This window comes from Stegostoma tigrinum, chromosome 44 (assembly GCF_030684315.1).
Source record: "Stegostoma tigrinum isolate sSteTig4 chromosome 44, sSteTig4.hap1, whole genome shotgun sequence".
Taxonomy (NCBI): Eukaryota; Metazoa; Chordata; class Chondrichthyes; order Orectolobiformes; family Stegostomatidae; genus Stegostoma; species Stegostoma tigrinum.
In genome coordinates, this window is record NC_081397.1 from 11,300,855 (window position 1) to 11,313,727 (window position 12,873).

At 55.0% G+C, this 12,873-nt stretch overlaps 1 protein-coding gene across 5 annotated transcripts in view; it reads right to left on the bottom strand.

Moving 5' to 3' along the window:
- Positions 1-12,873, bottom strand: part of LOC125450023 (late histone H2B.L4-like) — a 67,654-nt gene that overhangs the window by 34,820 nt on the left and 19,961 nt on the right. For 2 of the 5 annotated variants that reach the window (XR_009443270.1, XR_009443273.1), the window contains one exon: positions 12,050-12,313. The exons of 2 other annotated variants lie outside the window; for them this stretch is intronic. The gene's annotated coding sequence lies outside the window, so the exon portion shown is untranslated. Of the gene's footprint in view, positions 1-1,870; positions 2,320-12,049; positions 12,314-12,873 lie in introns of those variants that run through there. One more of the 5 variants, XR_009443269.1, reaches the window with a different exon arrangement.

The window sequence follows — 12,873 nt, forward strand, 5'->3', positions numbered from 1 at the left end:
AACTGACAAGAAGAGAATGATGATAACACACACATTCTCATTGTTCAAAACAGGAGAGGGGTTCGACAGTTAATGGGAGGGCCCTGGGAAGTGTTCCCCAACAAAGACACCAAGGTGTTTGTGTGCGTAGTTCATTGAAAGTGGAGTCGCAAGTAGATAAGGTGGTGAAGCAAGTGTTTGCCTTCATTGGTCAGTGTATTGAGAATAGGAGTTGAGATGTCACGTTGTGGCTGTACAGGAAATTTGTTGAGTCCCACTTTTACTGCTTGAAGTTGTAGCCAACCTGCCGTGGGAAGGAAGTTGTTGAACTGCAGAGGGTGCAGAAAGTATTTACAAAGATGTTGCCTGGACTAGATGGTGTGAACTGTTTGGAGAGGGTGAACAGGCTCGGGCTTTCTACCCTGCAGCATCAGAGACTGAGGGGTGACCTTATAGAGGTTTATAAAATCATGAGGGGCATGGATAGGGTGAATAGCCATGGTCTTTCTTTCTTGGGTGGAGGAGCCCAAACCTTGAGGGCATGGTGAGAGGGTCAATGTTAAAAGAGACCTGAGGGAGATTTCTTTCGTGCAGAGTGTGCGGCATGTTTGGAACAAGCTGACAGAGGTACGCCTTGTGGAGGGTACAATGATAAGTTTTAAACACCATTGGACAGGTAGATGAACAGGTCGACATGAGAGGGATACGTGCAAAATGCTGGCAAATGGGACGAGATCAGATTGGGATGTTAATCTATTGCAGACCAGTTGGATGAAAGGGTCTGTTCCCATTCTGTTTCACTCATGGACGCTGTGATGCTCGAGCTGATTCTGTACATAAATACAGATACTGCAAGGACAGGTCAGAGTCTGGGTATCCTGCAGTGAGTGTCTGGTCTCCTGCTTCCCCGAATCCTGTCCAACATCTAATGTGATCAAGTCAGGAATGTGATAGTTTAGCCCCACTTACCCGGATGAATGCAGCTCCACAAACACACCAGAAGCAAGGTACCATCCAGGAGAGAAACACTTGATTGGCTCCACATCCGCAAACGTCCATTCCCTCAAACACCAATGCTCAAGCAGCAATGTGTACCTTCCAGAAGATGCACAGCTGGAATTCACCAACGCTCCACAGACAGTGCCTTCCAAGCCCACGACCACTTCCATCTAGATACCACTGTGACACAGGGTGCCATCCAATACTTATGTGTTGCTTCAGTGAGAATGTCCCATTTCTTTCATTTCTCTGTATGTTCTTTCAACATTGAATTAATATTTATGGGATAAAGGTCAAGGTGAATGAATACTATAGTTAACAGCTCACTTGGGTCAGATATTGTCATTGTACAGTGGAGCAAATTGAATGGGCCAAATTTTAAATCTGCTGCTTTGATTCCTTGCAGGAGTGAAACTCCAGACCTTGGACAAAGACTCGGGGTACAGTCAGAATTCAGGGCCATCGCAGTATTTCGTCAACCAGTCACCAGATCATGCGGGGAGAGGGCCACAGCCACCCCTCTTGAAGATGCAGTTACCGCATTAATCTTTAGCTCAGATTGGAAAGCGAGAGTGATGATGCTCTGATTCTTGCAGTGCAATACATTTTGTGTTACAGTAATCCAATGAAACGGGATCACTGTACCCTTCCCCTTATTCTATATGATCAATCCTTTGAAACTCCTAATTGAAGATGGGCCCACCAATAGCCAGGCCAAGGTTTGACACAATCTCATAATGAGTTTTGAGAAGATTTGTAGCTCAGTTTGAGGTTCTGGATGTGAGTTTGCTCGCGAAGCTGGAAGGTTAGTTTTCAGACGTTTCGTCACCATTTTTTTATTTGAAAAAATATACTTTATTCATAAGATGTACAAAAAATAAAACATTTACACACCTACCCCCAGTCATGCAGACCGCTTTGGGTTACCCAGGGGGTACATACACCAACTAAAGGAAAAAAACAAACAAAGAAGAAAAAAAACAAAGCAAAGAAAATGCCCCGGCAGTCGTCCACCCGCACAGTCCCCATTGGCTCCTGACCAGTTGAGGAAGGCACCAGCTGGGCCCAGTTACCAGATAGGGCCCTTTTTCACATTCTGGACGAGGGGTTTCATACGGTGGTCTTTCCCCACCGCGCCTTGGCGGCGGCTGCCCCAAGCTTTAGAGCGTCCCTCAGCACGTAGTCCTGGACCTTGGAGAGCGCCAGTCTGCAACACTCGGTCGGGGTCAGTTCTTTCAGCTGGCAGACCAGCAAGTTGCGGGCAGGTTAAACAGCATCTTTCACCGCATTGATGGTCCTCCAGGCGCAGTTGATGTTGGTCTCGGCGTGCGTCTTGGGAAACTGCCCGTAGAGCACGGAGTCTAGTGTCACGGAGCTGCTCGGGACGAACCTCGACAAATACCACTGTATCCCCCTCCAGACCTCCTGGGCATAGGCACACTCCAGAAGGAGGTGATCGACGGTCTCGTCCCCCACCCACCCCGGCAGCCATCTCGAGGGCAGCATGCGGTGGTGCAGAGATTCTGGGCATGCATAAAGGATCTCACTGGCAGAGCCCCTCTCACTGCCAGCCAAGCAATGTCCTTGCGCTTGTTTGAAAGTTATGGTGATGAGGCATTCTGCCAAACGACTTTGGCAGTCTGCGTGGGGAACCACACGACGGGATCCACCCTCTCCTTTTCCCAACGAGTCTCGAGGATACTACATGCTGACCACTGCCTGACGGCCTTGTGGTCAAAGGTGTTTCCTTTCAAAAATTTCTCCACTAAGGACAGGTGGTACGGAACGGTCCAACGACTCGGAGCGTTCTGCGGCAACAAGGCCAGGCCCATCCTTCACAACACCAGGGGACAGGTAGAACCTCGGTAAGTAGTGACACTTGGCGTTTGCATACTGAGGATCTACGCACAGCTTGATGCAGCCGCACACAAAGGTAGCCATCAGGGCGAGGGTGGCGCTCGGTACGCCCTTTCCCCCATTTTCCAGGTTTTTGTACATAGTGTCCCTGCGGACCTGGTCCATCCTCGATCCCCAAATGAAGTGGAAGATGGCCTGGGTGACCGCAGCGGCGCAGGTCCAGGGCATAGGCCAGGCCTGCGCCACATACAATGGTCCTGAAAGCCCCTCGCACCTGACAACCAGGTTCTTCCCCGCGATGGAGAAGGGCCGGAGCGTCCACCTGCCCAGCTTCTGCTTCAATTTGGTGATACGCTCCTCCCAAGTCTTAGTGAACGCCCCAGCTCAACCAAACCAAACACCCAGCACCTTCAGGTAGTCTGTCCTGACGGTGAAGGGGATGAAGGAGCGGTCGTCCCAGTTCCCGAGAACATGACCTCGCTCTTACCCCTATTGACTTTGGCACCCGAGGCCAGTTCAAACTGGCCGCAGATGTCCAACAGCCTACCCCACCAACCGATGATCAGTGCAGAAGATGGCGACATCGTCCATGTACAGGGAGGTCTTGACCTGAAGGCCTCCGCTGCCTGGGATAGTCACGCCCTTCAGGCTCATGTCCTTCCTGATGGATGCGGCGAAGGGCTCCACACAGCACACGAACAAGGCAGGAGAGAGCGGGCAGCCCTGCCTGACTCTAGATCTGACGGGAAAACTGTCTGATTCCCACCCATTGATCAAGACTGCGCTAACAATGTTGGTGTAGAGCAGCCGGATCCAATTGCGGATGCCCTCCCCGAACCTCAATTTGGAGAGGATGTCCCTCATGGAAGCATGAGAGACCCTGTCGAAGGCCTTCTCCTGGTCCAGGCTGACAAGGCAGGTGTCCACCCTCCTGTCCTGCACGTAGGCGATCATATCCCTGATCACCGCGAGGCTCTCAGCGATCTTCCTGCCCGGCACAGCACAGGTTTGGTCAGGGTGAATCGTCGACTCCAGGACAGACCTGACCCGGTTGGCTATGACCGTGGCCAGGATTTTGTAGTCCACGTTCAATAATGAAATGGGACGCCAATTCTTAATTTCTTTCCTCTCCCCCTTCCTCTTGTAAATGAGGGTGATGATGCCCTTCCTCATGGACTTGCACATTTCCCCTGCCCGAAGCGCACTATCGTACACCTCCAGCAGGTCCTGGCCGATCAGGTCCCACAGAGAGGAATACAGCACGACCAGTAAGCCGTTGCTCCCAGGAGTCTTATTCCACACCAAGGAATTGAGGACTCTAGTCAGCTCGTCCAGGGATATTGGCCCGTCCAGCCACTCCCTTGTGCTGTTGTCCAAGATCTTCGTGATAGACGACAGGAACAACGCAGCGGCTATGCTGTCCATGGGCTTCGCGTCCTACAGTCTGGCATAGAAGAATCTGCTGATCCTTAAAATGTCGGGACGAGATGACGTAACCGAGCCATCATCCTCCTTAAGCCGGCTCAGGACCGAGCTCTCTTTGTGCACCTTCTGAAAGAAGAAATGCGAGCACATCTCGTCCTGCTCCACGGAGCGGACCCTGGACCGGAAGATTATCCTGGAGGCCTCCGCGGCGAACAGCGAGACTTGCTGGCCCCTCACCTCACGGAGGTCCTCCGTGACATCGACCCACATCGACTTCTGCATCCTTTTCTGGAGCCGCTACAGCTTTCCCTGCCTCTCTCTCGCCTTCCAGACACCCTTGAGGACAAAGAACCTCTTGATGTTCTCCTTCACTGTCTCCCACCAGTCGCCCGGAGACTCAGAGGGGTTTCACGGTTCTCTAACCAGCGTATTCCTCGACGTTCTCTGGGGTCAGAGTTGTGTTGAGCTTCCACGTCCCCTTGCCGGCCTGCTGGTCATCCTGTAAGTGATAGTCGGCCAGCAGGAGGCAGTGGTCAGAAGAACACCGACTCGACACCGGTGGACCTGAGCGAGAACGCCCGTGACACAAACAGGAAGTCTATCCTTGAGCGTATACACCTGGTCGCGGCCAGATGGGTCTATCTCCGCTGCGCTCCGTCTGCAGCGGTGCTGAATATGCCGAGCCGCTTGGCGTCCTTCACCGTGCCCATTGTGAATCTGGATGTGACGTCCAGTTGACTCCCCCCCACACGCTGTGCCCACGCTGGATCTTCCATCTGCATCGATGATGCAGTTGAAGTCTCCGCCTTGGATGACCGGCCTGGACGTAGCCAGCAGGGATGGAAGCCGTTGCAGGACAGCCAACCGCTCACTCCGTACCGCTGGGGCGTACACGTTGATCAGCCTCAGGGGAGCGTTCCTGTCGCTGACATCAACCACACGGAGGTGCCACCCCCACCACCTCCTGAACTTCAGAGATGGTGAAGTTGTGCCCCCGCAGCAGAATAGCCAGGCCCGAGGAGCGACAGTCGTTACCCCCCCGACTAGATTGAAGGCCCACAGGTCCAGGCGCCCGACCATTTCCAGTACCTGCTGAGGTGCAGTATCCCGCACTCCTGCAGAAACAGGAGGTCTGCCTTGACTGTGGTCAGGTAGGCCAACGTGGACACACATCTTGTGGTGGAATTGACGCTGCACACATTAATGCTCGCAACCCATACCCCCATTGTGGGCAGTGACCGCATTACCCTCCCCAAGTCCAAGGTCCAGCAAGCCATCTGTCCCTTCATGCCCATTGCCCGGGCGAACTGCTGGACGCTCTCTAGGCTCAGGAAACCATCTTTGCTGCCTTCTGGGTGGCGTCCCCCTATCGGGGGTACAGAGGCAGGAGAGCCCGGCTCTGGGTCAGGCTGCCGACACGCTGTTTCCTGCTTCCTGCCTGAAGGTTCCGCAGCGGCCTCCAGGGCCCCAACAGAGCGTGGCTATGTGTCGGACGGAGCCTCAGGACACCTCCCGTTACCAGGAATCGGGGTGCTGCTTTCCTTCTCCCTTGATCTTTAGCTTCTGCTTTGGGCAGGCCTCCTCTGAATCCCCCTCGTCAGAAGAGTTCTTATAGTCCGCCTGTAGTTGCCTCTTTCCGCCTGATGTTTGCAGTGCCGGGGCCCTCGCCAACCCTTCCTCCTCACCTGGGTCCACTCCCCTGGGTCACCTGTCACCTCCTCCATTGACTCCGGGTTGTTGCAGGGGAGCCGAGCCTGCAGGGGCGCTTTGCTGGCCTCTGGTCCATCCTGCAGGGCTGGGCCCTCCTGCTCGTTAGGGAGTCCTTGCAGGGCCCTGGTGCCTTCCTCTCCTCCGTGGGGGCTTGCCCCACATTGCCCCTGCCAGAAACCTGGGTGTAGGTGGTCCCCCGCCGCAGGTATGACCTATAGAGGTGGCCCGCTTCCCCACAAAGGTTGCAGCTTTTTTTCTTGTGGGCAATCCTTTGCAAGGTGTCCCTCCTCCCTGCAGTTCCTGCAGATGGTGGCTTTGCAGTCGGCCGCCACGTGACCTGACCTACCACAGGCATGGCAGACTCTGGGTTGCCCTGCGTAGGTCAGGTAGCCCTTGCTCCTGCCGATCACGAAGATGAACAGTGGGTGTACGATGTTCCCATCCACGCCTGTCCTCAGCATCACCTTGACCTGCCTCTTACTTGCCCAGATCCCAAAGGAGTCCATGATATTGGTGAGGTCCCCTTCCACCTTCACGTACCTTCCAAGGAAGGTCAGGACATCAACTGCTGGCACATGCGGGTTGTACATGTGTACAGTCACCATACGGCTCCTCTGCACCGGCATCACGAACAGCAGGACAGCAGTCAGTACAGAGAGGGGGCCCTCACCTCCATTCTCCTTGAAAACCTGCAGGAAGCACTCGCAAAGCTTGGCACTCCTGAAGGTTACATCGTAAAAACCTCCTCCGGGGAAATCCTGCAGGCAGTAAATGTCCGCAGCAGCGAACCCATAACAGTCCAACAGGACCCTCTTCATGAAGAAGGTGCGGTCCACAGGTGCACCTTCATCCACCTTCTTCACAGAAACACGGATGATGTTCTGGACCCCCTGACCTGGGGCACGAGCACTCGCCGCAGCCATCGTTGTAGGTTGGCTGCTCCCCTGATCCAGCGTTAGACTGAAGCCAGCATTAAGATCCACCGGTTGCAAGGGTGCACAGCCAATGAGACGTCTTCCTTCCACCTCCAACACAGTCGCGCTCTCCTCCTCTCGGTCCACAAAAGAGTGGGTCTTTATTTTGCCCCGGATGTAAGCTGGTTCACTGAGCGGGAAGGTTCGTTCCCAGATGTTTTGTCACCATTCTAGGTAACATCACCAGGGAGCCTCCGGTGAAGCACTGGTGTTATTTCCCGCTTTCTATTTATCTGTTTACGTTTAGGCTGCGTTTGTTTGGATTGAGTTGCATTGGTTTGGAGCCTATCTCCCATCCCCTGAGAAAAAGAACAGGATATGACATCACCAATGCAGGAGATGACATCAGCAACCCAAGGAAACCCAAACAGATAAATAGAAAGCGGGACATCACACCAGCGCTTCACCGGAGGCTCACTGATGATGTTACCTAGAATGGTGACAAAACATCTGGGAACGAACCTTCCCGCTCAGTGAACCAGCTTACATCCGGGGCAAAATAAAGACCCACTCTTTTGTGGACCGAGAAGAGGAGAGCGCGACTGTGTTGGAGGTGGAAGGAAGACGTCTCGTTGGCTGTGCACCCTTGCAACCGGTGGATCTTAATGCTGGCTTCAGCCTAACGCTGGTTCAGGGGAGCAGCCAACCTGCAACGATGGCTGTGGCGAGTGCTTGTGCCCCAGGTCAGGGGGTCCGGAACACCATCCGTGTTTCTATGAAGAAGGTGGATGAAGGTGCACCTGTGGACCGCACCTTCTTCATGAAGATGGTCCTGTTGGACTGTTGTGGGATGCTGCTGCGGACATTTACTGCCTGCAGGGTTTCGCCGGAGGAGGTTTTTACGATGTAACCTTCAGGAGTGCCAAGCTTTGCGAGCGCTTCCTGCAGGTTTTCAAGGAGAATGGAGGTGAGGGCCCCCTCTCTGTACTGACTGCTGTCTCGCTGTTCGTGATGCCGGTGCAGAGGAGCCGTATGGTGACTGTACACATGTACAACCCGCATGTGCCAGCAGTTGATGTGCTGACCTTCCTTGGAAAGTACGTGAAGGTGGAAGGGGACCTCACCAACATCATGGGCCTCTTTGGGATCTGGACCAGGAAGAGGCAGGTCAAGGTGACGCTGAGGACAGGTGTGTGGACGGGAACATCATACACCCACCGTCCAGCTTCGCGATCGGCGGGAGCAAGGGCTACCTGACCTACGCAGGGCAACCTAAAGTCTGCCATGCCTGTGGTAGGTCAGGTCACGTGGCTGCCGACTGCAAGTCCACCATCTGCAGGAACTGCAGGGAGGAGGGACACCTTACAAAGGATTGCCCACAAGAAAAAAGCTGCAACCTTTGTGGGGAAGAGGGGCAGGCACTATAGGGCATGCCTGCGGCGGGGTCCACCTACGCCCAGGTCGCCGGCAGGGGCATTGCAGGGCAAGCCCCCCACTCCCCACCCCCCCGGAGGAGAGGAAGGCACCAGGGCCCTGCAAGGCCCCCCCCCCCACCCCCCTCCAAATGTGCAGGAGGGCCAGGCCGTGCAGGAGGGCCCAGCCCCGCAGGACGGACCCGAGGCCAGCAAAGCGCCCCTGTAGACACCGCCCCACCCCCACCCCGGCCCCGACAACCCGGAGTCGATGGAGGAGGCGTCAGGTGACCCAGGGATGGGCGACGGTCTGGAAAGCAAGGAGGAGGGCGCGCCTGCAGGCCCAGTCACCGCAACCATCAGGCGGGAAGAGACAGCTGCAGGGGGGCTATAAGAGCTCCTCTGACGAGGGGGATTCGGAGGCGGCCCGCCCAAAGCAGAAGCTATAGATCTCAAGGGAGAAGGAAAGCAGCACCCCGCTTCCAGGTGATGGGAGGCGTCCTGAGGCTCTCTCCGACACCCAGCCACGTGCCGCTGGCGCCCTGGAGGGCCCCCTGGAATTTTCAGGTGGGAAGAAGGAAACAGCATGTCCCCAGCCTGACCCAGAGCCAGACTCTCCTGCCTCCCAACCCCCGCCGGGTGGATGCCACCCAGAAGACAGCACACACGGATTCCTGAGCCTGGAGAGCGTCCAGCAGTTATCCCGGGCAATGGGCATGAAGGGACAGATGGATGGGCTGGACCTTGAACTTGGGGAGGGTACTGTGGTCACTGCCCACAATGGGGGTATGAGTTGCGAGCATTAATGTGCGCAGCGTCAAGTCCACCGCAAGATGTGTGTCCATATTGGCCTACCTGACTACAGTCAAGGCGGACCTCCTGTTTCTGCAGGACTGTGGGATACCGCACCTCAGCAGGCACGAGGAAATGGTCCAGCGCCTGGACCTGTGGGCCTTCGATCTGGTCGGGTGGTAACGACTGTCGCTCCTCGGGCCTGGCTATTCTGCTGCAGGGGCGCAACTTCGCCATCTCTCAAGTTCAGGAGGTGATGGGGGGTCGCCACCTCGTGGTTGATGTCACCGACAGGAACGCTCTCCGGAGGCTGATCAATGTGTACGCCCCAGCGGTACGGAGTGAGCGGTTGGCCGTCCTGCAGCGGCTTCCACCCCTGCTGGCTACGTCCAGGCCGGTCATCCTAGGCGGAGACTTCAACTGCATCATTGATGCAGATGGGAGATCCGGCGTGGGGACAGCGGGTGGGGGGAGTCAACTGGTCGTCATGTCCAGATTCCTGATGGGCACGATGAAGGACACCAATCTGCTCGACGTCTTCTGCACCCCTGCCGACGGAGCCCAGCGGAGATGCACCTGGTCACGGCCAGACGGGTCTATCCGCTCAAGGATAGGCTTCCTGTTTGTGTCACGGGCGTTCTCGCTCAGCTCCACCGGCGTCGAGCCGGTGTTCTTCTCTGACCACTGCCTCCTGCTGGCAGACTGTCACTTACAGGATGACCAGCAGGCCGGCAAGGGAACGTGGAAGCTCAACACGACTCTGTTGACCCCAGAGAATGTCAAGGAGCTTAAGAGGGAGTACGCCAGTTGGAGAACCGTGAAACCCCTCTTTGAGACTCCGGGCAACTGGTGGGAGACAGTGAAGGAGAACATCAAGAGGTTCTTTGTCCTCAAGGGTGTTCGGAAGGCGAGAGAGAGGCGGGGAAAGCTGTCGCTACTCCAGAAAAGGGTGCAGAACTTGCTCCTTCTGCAGTCGATGGCAGTCGAAGTCACGGAGGACCTCCGAGGTGAGGGGCCAGCAAGTCTCGCTCTTCGCCGCGGAGGCCTCCAGGATAATCTTCCGGTCCAGGGTCTGCTCCGTGGAGCAGGACGAGACGTGCTCGCATTTCTTCTTTCAGAAGGTGCACCAGGAAAGCTCTGTGCTCAGCCGGCTGAAGGAGGATGATGGCTCGGTGACGTCGTTCTCGGCCCGACATTTTGAGGATCAGCAGATCCTTCTATGCCGGACTGCACGACGTGAAGCCGACAGACAGCACGGCCTCCAAGTCGTTCCTGTGATCTATCACAGAGGCCTTAGACAACGGCACTACGGAGTGGCTGGACCAGCCGATATCCCTGGATGAGCTGACTAGAGTCCTCAATTCCTTGTTGTGGAATAAGACTCCTGGGAGCAACGGCTTACCGATCGAGCTGTATTCCGCTCTGTGGGACCTGGTCGGCCAGGACCTGCTGGAGGTGTACGATAGTGCGCTTCGGGCAGGGGAAATGTGCCAGTCCATGATGAAGGGCATCATCACTCTCATTTACAAGAGGAAGGGGGAGAGGGAAGAAATTAAGAATTGGCGTGCCATTTCATTATTGAACGTGGACTACAAAATCCTGGCCAAGGTCATAGCCAACCGGGTTAGGTCTGTCCTGGGGTCGGCGATTCACCCTGACCAAACCTGTGCTGTGCCGGGCAGGAAGATCGCTGAAAGCGTCGCGCTGATCAGGGATATGATCGCCTACGTGCAGGACAGGAGGGTGGACACCTGCCTTGTCAGCCTGGACCAGGAGAAGGCCTTCGACAGGGTCTCTCATGCTTACATGAGGGACATGCTCTCCAAATTGAGGTTCGGGGAGGGCATCCGCAATTGGATCCGGCTGCTCTACACCAACATCTTTAGCCTAGTCTTGATCAATGGGTGGGAATCAGACGGTTTTCCCGTCAGATCTGGAGTCAGGCAGGGCTGCCCGCTCTCTCCTGCCTTTTTCGTGCGCAGTATTGGGCCCTTGGCCACATCAGGGAGGACGTGAGCCTGAAGGGCGTGACTATCCCAGGCAGCGGAGGCCTTCAGGTCAAAACCTCCCTGTACATGGACAATGTCGCCGTCTTCTGCACCGATCTTCGGTCGGTGAGTACGCTGTTGGACATCTGCGGCCAGTTTGAACTGGCCTCGGGTGCCAAAGTCAATAGGGGTAAGAGCGTGGCCATGTTCTTCCGGAACTGGACAACCGCTCCTTCGTCCCCTTCACCGTCAGGACAGACTACTTGAAGGTGCTGGGTGTTTGGTTCGGTGGAGGTGAGGTGTGCACTAAGACTTGGGAGGAGCATATCACCAAACTGAAGCAGAAGCTGGACAGGTGGACGCTCCGGTCCCCCTCCATCGCGGGTAAGAACCTGTTTGTCAGGTGTGAGGGGCTTTCGGTACTGTTCTATGTGGCGCAGGCCTGGCCTATTCTCTGGACCTGCGCCGCTGCAGTCACCCGGGCCATCTTCCACTTCATTTGGGGGTCAAGGCTGGATGGACCAGGTCCGCAGGGACACCATGTACAAAGACCTGGAAAACAGGGGAAAGGGTGTACCGAACGCCACCCTTGCCCTGATGGCTACCTTTGTGTGTGGCTGCATCAAGCTGTGCGTAGATCCTCAGTACGCAAACACCAAGTGTCACTGCATACCAAGGTTCTACCTGTCCCCTGTGTTGCGATGGATGGGCCTGGCTTCGTTGCCGCAGAACGCTCTGCGTAGTTGGACCGTCCCGTACCACCTGTCCTTCGTGGAGAAATTTTTGAAACACCTTTGACCACAAGGCCGCCAGGCAGTGGTCAGCACGTAATATCCTCGAGACCCTTCGGGAAAAGGAGAATGTGGATCCCGTCGTGTCGTTGCCCACGCAGACTGCCAAAGTCGTTCAGCAGAATGCGTCATCACCAGAATTTTCAAACAAGCACAAGGACATTGCTTGGCTGGCGGTGAGAGGGGCTCTGCCGTGCAGGACCTTGTCAAAGGCCTTACTAAAGTCCATACTGAGTACATCCACTGCCCTCCACTTGGTTCCCTCTTTGAAAAGCTCAAAAATTTGTCAGATGTGCCTTCCCGCACACAAATCCGTGATGACTATCCATAATCATACCTTGACTGTGTTCATTGATCCTGTCAATCGGTATCCTCTCCAATAACTTGCTTACTGCTGATGTTAGGCTCACTGGCTGGAAGTTCCCTGGCTTGTCTTAGCTCCATCTCTTAAACAATGGAAAACATTAGCCACCCTCCAGTATCCAGAACTTCACCAGTGGCTAAAAATGAGGCTAAAATCTCAGCAAGGGAAGGGCCTCTGCAATTTCTTTCTGAGCTTCCCACAAAATCTGAGGATGGACTTTATCAGGCCTTGGGAATTCATCCATCTTAAATATGATCTAAGGCTGCAAACACTCACTCTCTGGTCATATATGTGCGGTACAAAATATCTCCACTTCCTTCCCTTATTTCCTCAGTATCCATGATTCTCTCCTCAGCAAACACTGAGGAGAAATATTCGTTAAAAATCCTCCCCTTCTGCTGTGGCTTCACACATGGACTACCAACCTGATCTTTAAGGGGACCTCCTTTCCCCAGCCAAGCTTTTAGTCTTAATATAGCCATGGAGCTCTATAACCTTTTCTGCCAGATCCATTTCATGCCATCTTTTGCTCTTCTGATTTCCCTCTGATGTGTGCTTCTCCACTCTTTATAGTTATCTAGAGATTCACTTGAGCCTGATAGTTTAAACCCAATGTATGCCTTCTTCCCTTTCCTAACCGGA